Source organism: Entelurus aequoreus, linkage group LG03 (genome assembly GCF_033978785.1).
Source record: "Entelurus aequoreus isolate RoL-2023_Sb linkage group LG03, RoL_Eaeq_v1.1, whole genome shotgun sequence".
Classification (NCBI taxonomy): domain Eukaryota; kingdom Metazoa; phylum Chordata; class Actinopteri; order Syngnathiformes; family Syngnathidae; genus Entelurus; species Entelurus aequoreus.
Window position 1 is genome coordinate 29,174,392 of NC_084733.1, and position 17,221 is coordinate 29,191,612.

Genomic DNA, 17,221 nt, shown 5'->3' on the forward strand with positions numbered 1-17,221 from the left:
ACTGGGTCAGTCGAAGTCATGTACTCCTAAAACCTAGTCAACATCCAGCATATGCAATTTACCTGGTCAATCTCTTGAATTTGCATGCAGCAAATAATTCTAGATTGACCATCGCTGGTTTACCTTAATCGCTAAAGCCCTAACCAAGTCCACTTACACTGGAGATTGGTGGGTTTTGTTTTTAAAGCAGTGGAGTTCCAGCAAAAAAAGGCACAAAATGAAGGCTGCCCCGCAGATATGTATTTCAATGCAATCGTCTATTGGGACATTCAGAAAGCGGGCGAAATGAACGTTTTTAAGTAAAACACTGCCCTCTGTGGGAGAAAAATCAGTTTTGCATGTACTGCAACACTTAGGGTCTCAAACGTTTCAGCAGTTTCCAGGTAAACTAATGTATGCATGGTATTATACTGCTGTCAAAAAACAAGTAACCATGAAATCTAAACGGTATTGAAAAATAGGAGACTGTTTATGAAGATTCACTTGCTTTTATTCGGACACGCTTACACAAGAACGCCGTAATATTTCAGAAGATCTGTGTACGGACAGGTCTTGCTCTCTATGTTTTTTTCTGCCAATTTTGTCAGTTTTATTGCGTCTTTTTTGTTTTTGTAATGCAACTGAGCCTTCACTTTTCTTTTCTGCTCCAGGGTGGCCGTGATGGCCTGGTATCTCCAGCCCACCTCGTGGGCCAAACGTCCCAGGAGGGCAAACTGTAGCAGTAGAAAAAGCAGTACATTAAAAATGAAAAAAGTCCATGCGCATTGTAGGCACATGTTCCTGACTCAAATCCGCATAGTGCGGTTTCATCAATGCATGATCAGATTTAGAACACTGGGGCTTATCACCCTTTAGCAACCGATTAAAAAACCTCCATGTCGACCCACCTTACGAGTGGGCTTTAGGAGCACAGTTTTAAGTGCAGCTGGGACCACCATACGCTTCCTCTGAAGAAACGAAACACAAAAATCAGATACCAAAGAACCTCAGGGGGCAAGTGCAAATATGATCTAGGTCAAGGGTCGGCAACCTTTACCACTCAAAGAGCCATTTTGGCAAGTTTCACAAATTAAAGAAAGTAATGGGAGCCACAAAAAAAAATTAAAATTTAAAATGAAAAACACTGCATACAAATCTTAAATGCTTTGTGCTATGTTAACCAGGGGTCTCCGACACACGCACTGGCACGCACTTTAATGTGGAAATTTGATGTTAGTGCAGCCCGCGAGTTTTGAATGAATGGCGCTTGATAGCGTCACGCTTGCCAACCCTCTCATTTTTCCCGGGAGACTCCCGAATATCAGAGCGTGATGACACTGCATTTGGCGCCCTCTACAGTCTGCCCTAACAGTGTACCTGCTCGACCACACGTAGAATGCAATTTCAGCTTGCTCACGTAAGTGACAGCAAGGCGTACTAACTCAGCAGCCACACATCTTACACTGACGGTACCAATACCCAGAATCCCATGCAGCCCTAACTCTTCCGCTCAACCAACGCACGGAGAGGGGGGGGGGGGGGGTTGATGTGTGGGGGGATTTGGTGGTAGCGGGGGTGTATAATGTAGACCGGAAGAGTTAGGGCTGCATGGGATTCTGGGTAATGGTTGTGTTGTGTTTATGTTGTGTTACGGTGGGATGTTCTCCAGAAATGTGTTTTTCATTCTTTTTTGGTGTGGGTTCACAGTGTGGCGCATATTTGTAACGTAACAATGTTAAAGTTGTTTGATACGGCTACCGTCAGTGTAAGCTGTGTGGCTGATGAGTAAGTATGCTTTGCTGTCTCCTGTGTGTGCAAGTAATAACAACATGCAACATGTGGCTGGACTGGCACGCTGTATGTAAATGCTATAGAGGACAATTACTGCAGTGCAATTAGGGCACGCCCTTTATTTAGTAATTAGAGTGTAAATAGGATTATTTTTTCCCTGGGAGTAATCTATGAGAGACACTGAGATCCATAAATCTCCTGGGAAAATCGGGGGGGTCGGCATGTATGTAGCTGAGCCGCATCAGAGTGGTCAAGGAGCCGCATGCGGCTCCGGAGCCGCGGGTTGCCGACCCCTGATCTAGGTGGTAGGTCTTAGAAGTAGTTTAATTTCAAACATCAGTCAAACAAGGCATGGTAAGGTTAGGGCGTCATTGACGCATAGTACTTGGGACACAGTGTTGCGCAATGACATCACCTTGTTGTAGGGTGGGGGGATGCCATCAAAGACTTTCATCCTATTCAGGGCCAGGATATCCTATTCAGGGCTGCCTGGCCTCTCTTTGATTTGTGGGGCAGCATGCCTGGTAAGTACAGCTTTCAATTAATACATGTGTTCAATAAAAGTTAGTCACTACAAGGGATGGAAACAGTACCGGTATTTTTTGGTACCGGTTTACCAATTAAGTAGGCCCATTAGGACCGTGAAGATCCTGAACCAACGATAGATACAGCGGGCGGTATTTTTTTGTTCCAGCTGACCGACGTAATTATGACATGCTGGGATAAGCTCCAGCCACTCCAAAAGGGAGAAGCAATAGAAAATCTATGGATGGATGTCATTCAGTTCAGCTACATTAAAATCAGCTTTGATTAACAAACAAACAAAGTTTGTCAACAATATTTTCTCAAAAGTTCTTCAAAGTCACACACGTGTCAGTGAGCGCACTTTACTCACGAGTCGCGGACACATTTTATCAACTGTCCTAGTGATCCGTTAATCCACACAAAAATTATATATTGAGGTAATATAATCCATAAAGTTGCTTTGAGGCAGGATAGCATCCGCTGTGACTGACAGGTCTCTGCTGTCTGACGTCATTCGATTGCGCCGCATTTTTGTGGCATTAAAAGACATCTGGTTTAAATGTTTCAGTTCCTTCTGTCTCTCGACTGGACGATCGAGCATTACATTTTGTTCACAGAGTAATTTCTATTTAAATAAAACTACACACACACACACACACACACACTGATAGCGCAACACTAAATATGGTTTCCAGTCTGTCACTCAAAAACTTCTGTGTGCAAGATAATTCCTATTCTTTCAAAAGCACACACATAAAATGCTAATTGATTGTCTTGATTTATGCATCACGTAAAAGGTATGTGCTCTGCAAATGCATGCCATACATAAATATTTCCATCTGAGTAATTGTAATGAATAGAAAAACAGTGATGATATGTGTGGTCTTCACAAGGACGTAACTGCATTTCACCTTACACTGCACAAAGTTGACTTCTTTAAGAAGTCAACTGACTCAAACAGGGGTTAAGACTTCCGTGCTGTGAGATGTTACAATGCATCATGTTGGAGGCGTTATGGTTTATATTTGTGCTAGTATAAATGCTGATTAAAATACTCTTTTCCCCCACAAATGACATAGTACCGCTATACAACGTATTTGATAAGGAAAAGCGATACAGGTATTGTACCGATAAAATCTTGATATACGTCCCTCGTCACTACTGCAGACCAGGGATGGGATATGGCCTAAAATGTTGTGTCACACGTTCCTGGTCCCTCCCCTGCACGCCATCTAAGGGCAAGGGCCGGGCGTCTCTCTCAGCCTGCTGCAGCCAGCACAGGTGTGGCTGGTTCCAATCAGCCCAGCTGCTCCACATCCCAGCCATCAGAGAGCAGCCTACATAAACCGCTGAGAGCCGGCGCCCGACGCTTGAACGTTGACTCCTGTGGTCAGTATAGACAGCATTTAGAATTACAGTTATCTAGTAGTATTCTGTGAGTTAGTTAAAGGAGAACTTGGTGCTCGTTTGTTCCATGCTGATTCTGTTTTCTGCTTCGTTCCAGGCTCCCTCCTCCACAAACCCAGTGTCTCCCACGCCTCGCCGCCTCCCCGGGATCCCTCCGCTCCTCCGTAAAGTTTCATTAAACTCTGTTATACTTTATTACTGCCTCCGTTGTCTTTGTCCTTGAGGGTCCCTGGTACATTTGGTTCAACAGCTCTGGTCGAGCCTAACAGAACGTTCAAGCCCAAAATGAACCAAACCGGGTCCTCAGGGACAGAGGGACAGAAGAACCCTGAATTACGAGAGCTTGTGTTTGGCCAGGCCACACAACTGTCCACTTTGCATGAAGAATTGAACAAAGCTTTTCCCACTGTTCAATCCCAAATTGCTGTGCTTGAGAAGACTTCACAAACTACTGTTGGTAATGTGGCTGCTCTGTCTGGCCAAGTGAATGACATTTCTGGAGTCTTGCTCGGCATACAGAAGACCCTGGAGGTCCTTACAGCACATGTTTCAGCTGAATCTAACTCTGCTTCAAGTTCTTCAAACCAGCCTGTTAACCCCGTCCTCCCCAGCACACAGCAGCCTCAGTCTGAGCCTGGCTTAGTCAGTCCTAGGCCATTTAATGGTGATTTTGGTCATTGCAGGGGCTTCCTGGCACAGTGTGAGTTACTTTTTACTCATCAGCCATCCAAATATACTTCTGATGGTTCGAAGATTGCTCTCATCATGTCCCTCCTGGTCGACGACGCTCTTAATTGGGCTATTGCAGCAGTAGAGAACAACCCTGTCTTTGCCACTAACTACTCTCAGTTTAAGAGTGAGTTTCAAGCTGTGTTTAACCACCCTACTGACGGACAAGATGCTTCCAGCCGTTTGCTAGTTATTCGCCAAGGGTCACGTTCTGTGGCTCAGTATACTTTGGAGTTCCGGATCCTTGCTGCTGAAAGCCAGTGGAACGACCACGCCCTTCTTAGTGTCTACCGCAAGGGGCTGAGTGATTCTATTAAAGATCTTTTGGTCCGTGACAGCCCACAGACTCTTAATGAGCTCATATCCCTGGCCCTTAAGATGGGAACACGACTTCAGGAGCGCCATGCGGACCGAGCCCAACGAAGCTCTCCTCCTCCTGGGTCCAGTCGCTTTGCTTCAGTGACCCGCACTTCACCATCTCCTCGCTCCACTCCACAACCTCGACTGCTTATGCTCCCCCCTGCTCCCTCTTCACCCGGGCCTGCCGAGCCCATGGAGATCGGCCGGTCCCGGCTGACACTAGCTGAGAGGGAACAAAGGCTCACCAACCAGCTGTGTCTTTACTGTGGTGAGCCAGGACATTTCATCAAGGTCTGCCCGATCCGCCCAAAAGACCCAGCTCGCCGGTAGGGGCTATACTGGTGAGCCAAACAACTCTTCCCCAGCCCAAGAATCATTCCAACCGACTTTTCCCTGCAACCTTGACCTGGAATGAAGAGACACTGTCTGTTAGTGCCCTCATTGACTCCGGTGCAGACGAGTGCCTCATGGACATCTCTTTGGCTCACCAGGCGGGCATTCCTTTAGTTCCTTTAGATCGCACACTGTCTCCCCAAGCGATCGACGGACACTCCATGGGAACTATATCCTTTTCCACAGAACCCCTCACACTCACTCTGTCTGGAAATCACTCTGAAACCATCCGCTTTTTTGTTCTACACGCCCCAACAGCGCCCCTGGTGTTGGGTAGACCTTGGTTGGAGAGGCATGAACCTCACATCTCCTGGGCCTCTGGTCGTATTTTGGGCTGGAGCACCGCATGCCATGCAACCTGTCTGCGCTCCGCCCTGTCCCCTTCAATCAGACCCAAACCCATGTCCTCTCCCCCCGACATCACTGGTGTTCCACCTGTTTATCATGACCTTGCCTTGGTATTCAGTAAGGATAAAGCACTCTCACTTCCTCCGCACCGACCCTATGATATTGGCATTGACCTCCTGCCTGGGGCTCCCTATCCTAAGTCGCATCTCTACAACATCTCCCTACCAGAGAAGGAGTCGATGCACAACTACATTGCGGAGTCCCTGCTCTCTGGCATCATCAGGCCGTCGTCCTCGCCTCTGGGGGCAGGCTTCTTCTTTGTAGACAAGAAGGATGGTGGTCTGAGACCTTGCATTGACTATCGTGGTCTCAATGACATCACAGTGAAGAATAAGTATCCACTTCCCCTTATTAGTTCCACTCTTGAGCCACTCACTCATGCCCGAGTGTTCACTAAGCTTGATCTCCGCAATGCCTACCACCTAGTTCGGATCAGAGACGGTGACGAGTGGAAGACGGCCTTCAACACCCACCTTGGCCATTTTGAGTACCTTGTGATGCCTTTTGGGCTTTCCAATGCCCCGGCGGTGTTTCAAGCCCTCGTGAATGATGTGCTACGAGATATGCTAAACATCTTTGTGGTGGTGTATTTGGATGACATCCTTATCTTCTCCAGGTCTGTGGAGGAACACCACCAGCATGTCCGCCTTGTTCTCCAGCGGTTGTTGGAGAACCGCCTGTTCGTCAAGGCTGAGAAGTGTGTCTTCCACTCTGACTCTGTGACATACCTTGGCAACGTTGTGGAAGCTGGACAGATGCGTGCGGATCCTGACAAGGTCAAAGCCGTGGAGGAGTGGCCACGTCCTACTAACCGGACTCAGCTCAGACGATTCCTGGGTTTCGCCGGTTTTCTACGCCGGTTTATCAAGGGTTACAGTCAGATCGCTGCCCCCCTTAATGCTCTAACCTCCGTTTCGCGTCCTTTTTCCTGGACGTCTCGAGCCGAGACAGCCTTTTCCAAGCTCAAGAGTCTGTTCTCCACAGCACCCGTGCTAATCCACCCTGACTCGACAAGACAGTTCATTGTCGAGGTGGACGCTTCTGACACAGGCATCGGAGCCGTCCTTTCCCAGAGGTCCGAAGAGGATCAGAAGATTCATCCGTGCGCCTATTTCTCCAGGAGCTACGACCCCGCAGAGAGGAACTACGACGTGGGAAACAAGGAGCTGTTGGCGGTCCACGACGCTCTGAAGGAATGGAGACACTGGTTGGAGGGAGCGAAGCTGCCGTTCATCGTGTGGTCAGACCACAAGAATCTGACCTACTTGAAGACGGCGAAGAGGCTTAACTCCAGGCAGGCCCGCTGGGCCTTATTCTTCAGCCGGTTTGATTTCACCCTCACCTACCGCCCAGGTTCCAAGAACGTCAGAGCGGACGCTCTCTCTCGTCAGTTCTCTAACGAAGATCCTGCTGTCCAGGAGGAATCGGATTCCGACACCATCCTGCCCCCTGCCCGGGTGGTAGGTGTAGTCACGTGGGCCATCGACGCTGTGGTGAGGCAGGCCTTAGAGAACCAGCCCGACCCTGGCAACGGCCCTCAGAACAGACAGTTTGTTCCTGATGCCGTCCGTACACCGGTATTGGAGTGGGGGCACTCCAGCCGTGTTGCCTGTCACCCTGGAGAGCGCAGGACAGCTTCGTTCATTGCTCAGAGGTTCTGGTGGCCAACCCTCAAGAAGGATGTCAGGGAATTTGTGGCCGCCTGCACCGTCTGCGCCCGTAGTAAGGCTTCACACAGGCCTCCTGCAGGCCTGCTACAACCCCTTCCTATTCCGAGTCGGCCTTGGTCTCACATAGGTATGGACTTCGTTACTGGGCTTCCTGTGTCCCAGGGCTGTGACACCATTCTGACGGTGGTCGACCGATTCTCTAAAGCAGTTCATTTTGTCCCTCTCCCCAAACTCCCGTCTGCTGCTGAGACGGCTGACCTCCTAACCCTCCATGTTGTCCGCCCCCACGGCATTCCTTCGGACATCGTGTCAGACCGTGGTCCCCAGTTCATCTCCAAGGTGTGGAAGGCCTTTTGCAAGGGTATTGGAGCCACGGCCAGCCTCTCCTCTGGATACCATCCACAATCCAATGGGCAGACGGAGCGCGCTAACCAGACAGTTGAGGAGACTCTTCGCTGTGTTGCCTCCAGCAACCCCTCTTCTTGGGCTAAGTACTTACCCTGGGTGGAATATTCCCTCAACACCATGGAGAGCTCTGCCACCGGCATGTCACCCTTTCAATGCTCGCTGGGTTACCAACCCCCTCTGTTTCCCGAACAGGAAGTGGAGGTAGCAGTTCCCTCCACCGAAGCCCACCTCCGCCGGTGTCGACGCATCTGGGAGGCTGCCCGCGCTGCGTTACTCCGTGCCTCTGCACGTACCCAGCGTGGTGCCAACCGCCGGAGGGTGCGTGCACCTGACTATCAGCCTGGTCAGAAGGTCTGGCTATTGGCCCGGGACCTGCCCCTGCAGACGTCCCAGACTTCAACCCGCAAGTTGGATCCTCGTTATGTCGGACCCTACACTGTGGACAGTGTTATCAACCCCGTTGCAGTTCGTCTGAATCTCCCTCCTGCTCTTAAGGTTCACCCGGTGTTCCACGTGTCCCAGATTAAGGCCGTGACCACTAGTGCCTTGTCTCCCCCTACCTCCGCCCCTCCACCCCCCCGAGTCCTGGCTGGTGGTGATCCTGTTTGGACGGTTCGGAAGCTGCTCGCCGTCCGCCGCCGTGGGAAAGGATTCCAGTACCTGGTGGACTGGGAGGGCTTCGGCCCTGAAGACCGTAGCTGGGTGCCCCGTTCCTACCTGGCTGACCCCTCCCTGCTGGACGATTTCTATCGGGACAATCCAGGTGCCCTAGGACAGTCGTCCGGTGCCTCCCCTAAGGGGGGGGGTACTGTTGTGTCACACGTTCCTGGTCCCTCCCCTGCACGCCATCTAAGGGCAAGGGCCGGGCGTCTCTCTCAGCCTGCTGCAGCCAGCACAGGTGTGGCTGGTTCCAATCAGCCCAGCTGCTCCACATCCCAGCCATCAGAGAGCAGCCTACATAAACCGCTGAGAGCCGGCGCCCGACGCTTGAACGTTGACTCCTGTGGTCAGTATAGACAGCATTTAGAATTACAGTTATCTAGTAGTATTCTGTGAGTTAGTTAAAGGAGAACTTGGTGCTCGTTTGTTCCATGCTGATTCTGTTTTCTGCTTCGTTCCAGGCTCCCTCCTCCACAAACCCAGTGTCTCCCACGCCTCGCCGCCTCCCCGGGATCCCTCCGCTCCTCCGTAAAGTTTCATTAAACTCTGTTATACTTTATTACTGCCTCCGTTGTCTTTGTCCTTGAGGGTCCCTGGTACATTTGGTTCAACAGCTCTGGTCGAGCCTAACATAAAATCTATACTGTGACATGTTGCAGCCTCCTGCGACAATATATATCACATTATATAGAGCAGGGGTCACCAACCTTTTTGAAAGCAAGGGCTACTTCTTGGGTACTGATTAATGCGAAGGGCTACCAGTTTGATACACACTTCAATAAATTGCCAGAAATAGCCAATTTGCTCAATTTACCTTTAACTCTATGTTATTATTAATAATTAATGATATTTACACTTAATTGAACGGTTTAAAAGAGGAGAAAACACGAAAAAAATGACAATTAAATTTTGAAACATAGTTTATCTTCAATTTCGACTCTTTAAAATTCAAAATTCAACCGAAAAAAAGAAGAGAAAAACTTAAAAGAATTTATGGAACATCATTAGTAATTTTTCCTGATTAAGATTAATTTTAGAATTTTGATGACATGTTTTAAATAGGTTAAAATCCAATCTACACTTTGTTAGAATATATAACAAATTGGACCAAGCTATATTTCTAACAAAGACAAATCATTATTTCTTCTAGATTTTCCAAAACAAAAATTTTAAAAGAAATTCAAAAGACTTTGAAATAAGATTTAAGTTTCATTCTACAGATTTTCTAGAATTTGCCAGAATATTTTTTTTGAATTTTAATCATAAGTTTCAAGAAATATTTCACAAATATTCTTCCTCGAAAAAACAGAAGCTAAAATGAAGAATTAAATTAAAATTTATTTATTATTCTTTACAATAAAAAAAAATGTTTTACTTGAACATTGATTTAAATTGTCAGGAAAGAAGAGGAAGGAATTTAAAAGGTAAAAAGGTATATGTGTTTAAAAATCCTAAAATCATTTTTAAGGTTGTATTTTTTCTCTAAAATTGTCTTTCTGAAAGTTATAAGGAGCAAAGTAAAAAAAAATAAGGAATTTATTTAAACAAGTGAAGACCAAGTCTTGAAAATATTTTCTTGGATTTTCAAATTGTATTTGAGTTTTGTCTCTCTTAGAATTAAAAATGTTGGGCAAAGCGAGACCAGCTTGCTAGTAAATAAATACAATTTAACTGGTTAGTGCTGCTATTTGAGCTATTTTAAGAACAGGCCATGCAGCGGGCTACTCATCTGGTCCTTACGGGCTACCTGGTGCCCGCGGGCACCGCGTTGGTGACCCCTGATATAGAGAATAAAACCATTTCAAAACAGGGGTAACATATTGCATCATCTTTTGGTGGTATTTTGTCGTAACTATTGAAAGTACTTGCTAATGTGGTTACTTTCCTATTCATTACATACAAAATTTTGAACAAAATGAATTCAACAGTGCAAAACAATTTAACTTATGCAAAAACTACTAATGGCTCAGATTTAAAGCCCTGCAGTGCTCAGGGACTTGTATATATACTGTATATGTTTTAATAAAAACTTTGATCATACATTTATTGTTACTGTCTATTTGCCCACCCATTGAATTTCAAAAGCTTTAGCTTAACATGGCTTATTGTATCCTGCGCCATAAACCACAGGCGGTAGGGTGTGTTGTCACATGTTTAGCTATTCCTTGTCCTCTTATCATTTTCTGCCACCACGGAGGCAAGGATTCATAAGCCGCTATCTTGCTAGTGGGGATGCTACATCGTGTTGAAGACACGGTCATCCGTTTGCGGCTATCAAATGTGCAGACCACCTCTAGAATGTCTTCAACATGCATTATCACGATGAGACGCTCCATTGTTGACCAATTTTATATCGCACAACTCTACTGCTGAGACAGCTGTTCTTAAGAGCATAAATTTGCATCCCATCTTAATGCAGATCTGCAGAATTTCAGTACATCAGTGGTTCTTTAACTTTTTTCTTCAAGTACCAATATAATGACCAGCATTAAAATACAGTACCGTAGAAGGCCTAAGTATTCAATATTTTTGGCCACTAACAGTTTTAACAGTAACACTGAATATAGGAGAATAAAACATTGTACTTTAATCAAGTGATTCTCTGGAGAATCACTGAAGTAGAATAGATATATAAAAATCGTGGCTGTCAAGTGGGGCAAAATGTGCTTTGAAATTAAATGTGGCAAAAAGCATTTTCTCCCACTATGTTAAAGAGGTTCATTTAGCCTACTAATGTGTATTTATAAATAGTTGATTTATATAGGCTAGTAAGGTAAAGTTTTGTACCTGACAAGTTTCGGCTATCTTGCTTCTGCAGCCTTCCTCAGAGGTGTCACGTGATGTTAGTGCAGACCTGGGCATTGTACGGCCCGCGGGCCGCATCCGGCCCTTTGCGCATCCCTGTCCGGCCCGCGTGAGGCCAATCATAAATTACAAAATAAATTTAAAAAAGTATCTATGTCGAGCGTGCAATACAACAGTGCTGCTTTTGTTTTGAAAAGCGTTATTTGTATTACTTCCGTGTGGACGTATGCGCGTGTGCGATTGTGAGTGAATTGAACGGCGCAATTACAAATTACAAAATAAAGTTTAAAAAACATCTATGTCGTGCGCGCAATACAACTGTGCTGCTTTTATTTTGAAATGTGTTATTTATGCCGTATGTCCGGAGGGAACCTGTGAGGGAAGGTGCATAGAGACAAGTGATGAGACGCTAAAAAAAGAAAAGTTGATGAGGAATGGCGTGTTTCCAACAAGAGATGGACTGCCAAGTATTTCTTTACATAAATTAATGGTAAAGCCGTGTGCTTAATGTGTGGTACACAGGTTGCTGTGTTTAAATATCATTTTAATCGCCACTACACGAAGAAACACGAGGGAAAATACCGGAATGTGTCTGATGAAGCGCGCGCAAGGGAGGCTGATGCGTCGATGGTAAAACTGCAAACCCAACAAGGACTTTGTGCCATATTTCACACCCCCAGAGATGCAGCCGTCAGGACAAGTTTCGTCATTTCTCACAAAAGCGCCAGAAAAAGTAAGGCGTTTTCTGACGGAGAGTTTATTAAGGAGTGCTTATTGGACTTTGTTGCGCTGATAATGCCCGGAGACAGGATTGTTTTTCGCTAACTTTGGATGAGAGCTCTGATGCAGTCAATTAAAGAGACAACCACAGGTAATGACTTGTTCACAGAGGTAAATGCGTGTTGGGACAAGCTGGCAGGCGTGACAATCCAATCCACTTTATTTATATAGCACATTTAAACAACAAAATGTTTCCAAAGTGCTGCACAACAATATTACAAACAATATTCAAATATTATCCTTAGCTCCACCAATGACTGAATAAAAAGAAAAAACAATTACATATAAAACCAATATAAAAAACAATATAGAATAGATATGATTAAAAACTATTTTTAACAACAGATGGTTGTCCAAATCTGATGGGGAAAAATGTTGGATAATGCAGGATAAAGTGACCTTAAAAAGCAATCTGCTTTTGTATAAAGTTAAGTTAGGTTAAATGAAATTATTATTATTATTATTAATTATTATCATCATTATTATTTATCTTATGGTATATCAAAAATAATATTGAGCAAAATTTAATTGAAATATTGTCGTGTGGCCCTCCAGCAGTGCTCGGGTTGCTTATGCGGCCCCCGGTGAAAATTAATTGCCCACCCCTGTGTTAGTGTGACGTCATCTGTGACGTGTTATATGGATTGTTCCATCCCACCTGAGGTGGTGGGATGGCGGTGTCCCCTGGTGTGCGTCGGGGGTAGGGCGGGGCGCCCCCTGTCGTCCGGATGTCCACCAAACGGCCGGGGGCGGCCCTGCAGGACTGTGTCCCAGGTGTGGGATAGTTGGTAGGCTCCCTCGTCCCTGTTGCAGAAGCAAGATAGCCGAAACTTGTCAGGTACACAACTTTACCTTACTAGCCTATATAAATCAACTATTTATAAAAACATTTTCTCCCACCATTAAGGAATAGGGAAACACCAAGTATATTTCAGAAAGGCCCATTATTCTGTCTCACCTCTGACAGTTCTCCAGAACATCCTGCTGGGAACCCTGAAGTGGTACGGTCCTCGAGAGGGATTTGTGTTCATCCGCTTGCGCAGGAAAGCCAGGTACTTCACTGCAAAGACATGGCATGTTCGAATATTAAGAGGTGTATCCAGAACACGGCAAAGATCCATTTCAACTCAATATGATGTCTCAGATGGTAGTGCATGTAGGACATTCTCATGGTCAATTAAAACTCAAAAACTGAACATCATCACAGACAAATGTACATGCAGCACTCAAAATTCATGTGTTCACTCATCACCGACAACAGTCGTGGGCAGAGTTGCAGAGAGCACCATAAACCAAGTAAGCTTCATCAAAGACGGGGGTTTCCAAGGTATGGGACTTCAAATCCCTTTTAAAAATACATTTTAGGCCATCTCCATGCTTACTCTTCTGCACATACACGTCAGTGAAGGAGAGCTTTTGTAACTTTTTTTAATGTTTTAAATGTTCATTTCAATTATATTACAATAATTTATTATTAAGAATCGAAACGTCCCTCCAAGAATTGGAACCGAATCAACAGTCGTAAGAATCACATTCTTACGATTTAGGGCCTACTGTACTCCCTGAAAAAGTGATTGTAGGCTCATAAACATGTGTATTAGAGTGGAGTATGTATTTTTTTAATTATGTTGCGGCAACTGATATAAATCAAGAGTGACTTCCGTTTCCAAGTTAAGAGTGAACTTAGGACGGTGGTGAATCTTGGGGGTTATATTCCAAATGGCGCCCCCCGTGGCTGACGTCTTTGCGTCGTCCTCCCGACAACTACGTTTTTTTATTATAGTCCTAATTTGCATCCTAAATGCAAAGTTTTTAAAGCGCAACAGTGAGATATAACAGAGATGCACTTCTGGACATCGGAAAAGCTCACCACGAGCTCATTTATAATCTGACGGACTTCAACTTTCTGCTACGAGACCCCGCTAACCACAGCCACACCAAAATAACAACAACAGGGCGGCGGGGCAAGAGAGCGGGGCTACACGCTAGGCTAAAGGCTAGAGCTACACGACCACCACTACCTAGCCTGCTGCTAGCTAACGTGCGCTCGCTCAACAACAAGCTGGATGAGCTGAGAACCAGTATTACATCACAGCGTGAACTGAGAGAATGCTGTGCTCCTATTTTCACGGAAACCTGGCTTTCGGACAACATCCCAGACTCTGCTATCCAGCTAGCAACGCACTCAAAGTCTACCGTGGAGACCGGACAATGGCTTCAAGAAAGGCGAGAGGCGGAGGATAGTCATGTCACACATCAAGAAGACCATCCAAGACACACTGGACCCTCTACAGTTTGCCTACAGGCAGAACCGGTCCACTGAGGATGGCCACCCTCACCCACTTAGAGGGCAAGGACACCTATGCCAGGCTATTATTCATCGACTACAGCTCTGCTTTTAACACGGTCATCCCACAAAAAGTCACTGCTAAACTCCTCACTGTTGGTCTGACACCGGCTCTCTGTGACTGGGTCCTGAACTTTCTCACAAACTGGCCCCAGTCAGTCAGAGTTGGCAACCAGACATCAGGCACAAAGGTTCTAAGCACAGGCTGCGTGCTGAGCCCCCTATTGTACACCCTCTTCACACACGACTGTGTGGCCTCCCAGAACAAAACCAGAATCATCAAGTTTGGAGATGATACTACGGTCGTCGGACTGATCACCGGGGGAGCTAGCGGAACGGGTGGCCTGGTGTCAGGATAATAATCTCTCCTTGAACACAGACAAGATGATTATTGACCCACGGAGAAGGAGTGCACAGTACACACCTCTGTACATAGGGGGGACAGAGGTGGACAGGGTGAAAACCTTTAAACCCCCCCCCGTTTTACTTTTATCTTTTTGAACAAAAGACAGCTAACATGACCACCCCCGAACTGTGAACCATCAGTGTAGACACTTTTCACCTTTGATCACTAAAGACCCTTTAACTGCTGCTGTGACCCAAGGTCACCTCCATATTTATACTGTTGACTGTCAATCAGAATGTGCAATAATGTAATGTTACTTACTGTGCCTTGTATATAACTTTTTATTTTAGCTAAGTACCGTGTGACTTGTTGAAGGGTGGGCTAGCAAAGTAAGATTTTCATTGTACGGCAAACTGTCTGTTTAACTGTGCATATGACAATAAACAATCTTAAATATTTCCTGCAACAATCATGTTGACTAACTTTATTATGCACATCTTTAACTTTATCAATTACACATCTCTACAGTGGTAAACCTTTGACGTGAGGGACATGGAATGACATCGCAGCATACCAAATATACATATTCTAGTAGTAATAATTCTACTTCATGGAAATATTTTTACCACTGTCAAGGCTGGAACTAATTGGCCACATTTAGTTTTTTGCTCACCTGACTATAGGAGTGAATCAATCCATATTACCTTCAACATAACCTAAGTTTATTCATTTTCTCAAGCTACTACACCAGAAGTCAAGGACCGCTCACTTCACTTCAAAACCCCTGTCTTGAGACCAAAAACATTACAAATCATATACAACGTTAAATCAGGTGCCAGGTCCTAATGATGTCCGACCCAACTTACGTTAGTTACGGTAGAAGTTGCCGGAGATGTTGATGCCTTCAAACCGGACCACCACAATTGTCTGTCCTATAACAAGTAAATATATCAATTAGAGAATCTGACATTTGTTTGGGAAAATGGCAAATCTGTTTGTACCATTTTGTCTCAGATGGTAGTGCATGAACATTTTCTCAAGGTCGTTAAACTCAAGATTGGTTCAGGTAAATCATCAAGGACAAGTCTACAGATATGCCAAATTTCTAAACATTTCGGTAACTATACATATTGACACCTACCGAGCAAGATCTGCTTAGCCACAATGGCAGCCAGCCGACCGAGCAGATGGCCTCTGCCATCTAGTATCAGAACCTGTAACATCAAACATGATTTAACCCAAAAGGTCAAAATATAAAACGCACATAATGCCCATTTAAATCAGGTTTCAGAAATCGAACGTCAAATGCGATTCATTGTTTAGGGTTTCAGCATAAGTTTAGAGAACACGTAAGATTGAGCACATGGCCGCTGGGCGGGCAGCAATTGACCGTCCCATTGCAACCAAGTCATAGTACGGAGTTTGGTTGATAGTTACATGCGGAAATATATATTTAACGACCATTAAACTTTATAAAAGCTGACAATTCAATTAACCGCGGCTTAAATTTGAAGTGAGCTCGCTAGCCGCCATCGTTGCTTTCCTAGCCTGGCTGCCATGCTGTCCATTTGGCGAAGCTAGCTAAAAGCAGAAGGCATTAAACCACACTTCATACTTGCCAACCCTCCCGAATTTTCCGGGAGACTCCCGAATTTCAGTGCCTCTCCCGAAAAATCCATTCTCCCGATTTCCAGTCGGACTTAAGGCACGCTCCCTCCAAAATGTGACCCCAGTTTTGACACTGTGGCTTAATAAAGTCATTAGGTGCGTATTTGCGAAAACGCATGCACGCAAAATTGGCAGACAAGGGTTTAAAAAAGTAAAAATTGTACTGCGGTTTTCCTCACCTTGTTGAAGCGGTCTGCCACGATGTGCAAAAAAAAAGATAGACGGGGACGCCGGTGGCAATAGGCAGGGGTAGAAGGAAGTGACGTCACTGATTATGAACCGTTTTCCTGTGGCTGTTCTTATTGCGAAATGTTGATAATGTTATATCGCTCCCTGCTGGTTGATATCATTAGCGAGACGTGCGCAATGCAACGTCATACAGAGCGTGCTCATTTTATCAACAAAATCTTGCATTTAATTAGTTTGTATTTTTGTTTTTAATACTCATAATTGATCATTTAAACATAATACATACATGCATATTTTTAAACATTTTAAAATCTTAATTTAAATGGTAAATTATTTATGAGCATTAAACACAATTACAAAACAGTTTATGCATCCGATTTTTAAAATGAATGTAATCATATCATTAAATGACAAATTATGAGCATTAGAAACTAAATTAGACAATCCATCCATTCTCTCTGGGAGAGTCCTGAACTGGGTCAATACCAGCTAACTTTAGATCAGTATAAACAGGGAACGTACACACACACACACACACACAAACACACACACGCAAACACACACACACTCACACACACACACACACACACACACACGTACACACACACACACACACACACACACGCATAGAATAATCCATTTTCTACCACTTATTCCCTTCGGGTCGCGGGGGCGCTGGAGCCTATCTCAGCGACAATCGGGCGGAAGGCGGGGTACACCCTGGACAAGTCGCCACCTCATCGTAGGGCCAACACA

General features: G+C 45.3%; 2 non-coding genes and 1 pseudogene across 2 annotated transcripts; all 3 read right to left on the bottom strand.

Moving 5' to 3' along the window:
- Positions 1 to 486: 486 nt before the first annotated feature.
- Positions 487 to 16,591, bottom strand: LOC133646332 (large ribosomal subunit protein uL13-like; annotated as a pseudogene).
- On the bottom strand, positions 13,050 to 13,127 carry LOC133647533 (small nucleolar RNA Z195/SNORD33/SNORD32 family). The gene has a single exon (XR_009825715.1). It is a non-coding gene; the product is annotated as a small nucleolar RNA Z195/SNORD33/SNORD32 family (small nucleolar RNA).
- On the bottom strand, positions 15,613 to 15,693 carry LOC133647530 (small nucleolar RNA Z195/SNORD33/SNORD32 family). Its single transcript, XR_009825712.1, has one exon. It is a non-coding gene; the product is annotated as a small nucleolar RNA Z195/SNORD33/SNORD32 family (small nucleolar RNA).
- Positions 16,592 to 17,221: the final 630 nt, after the last annotated feature.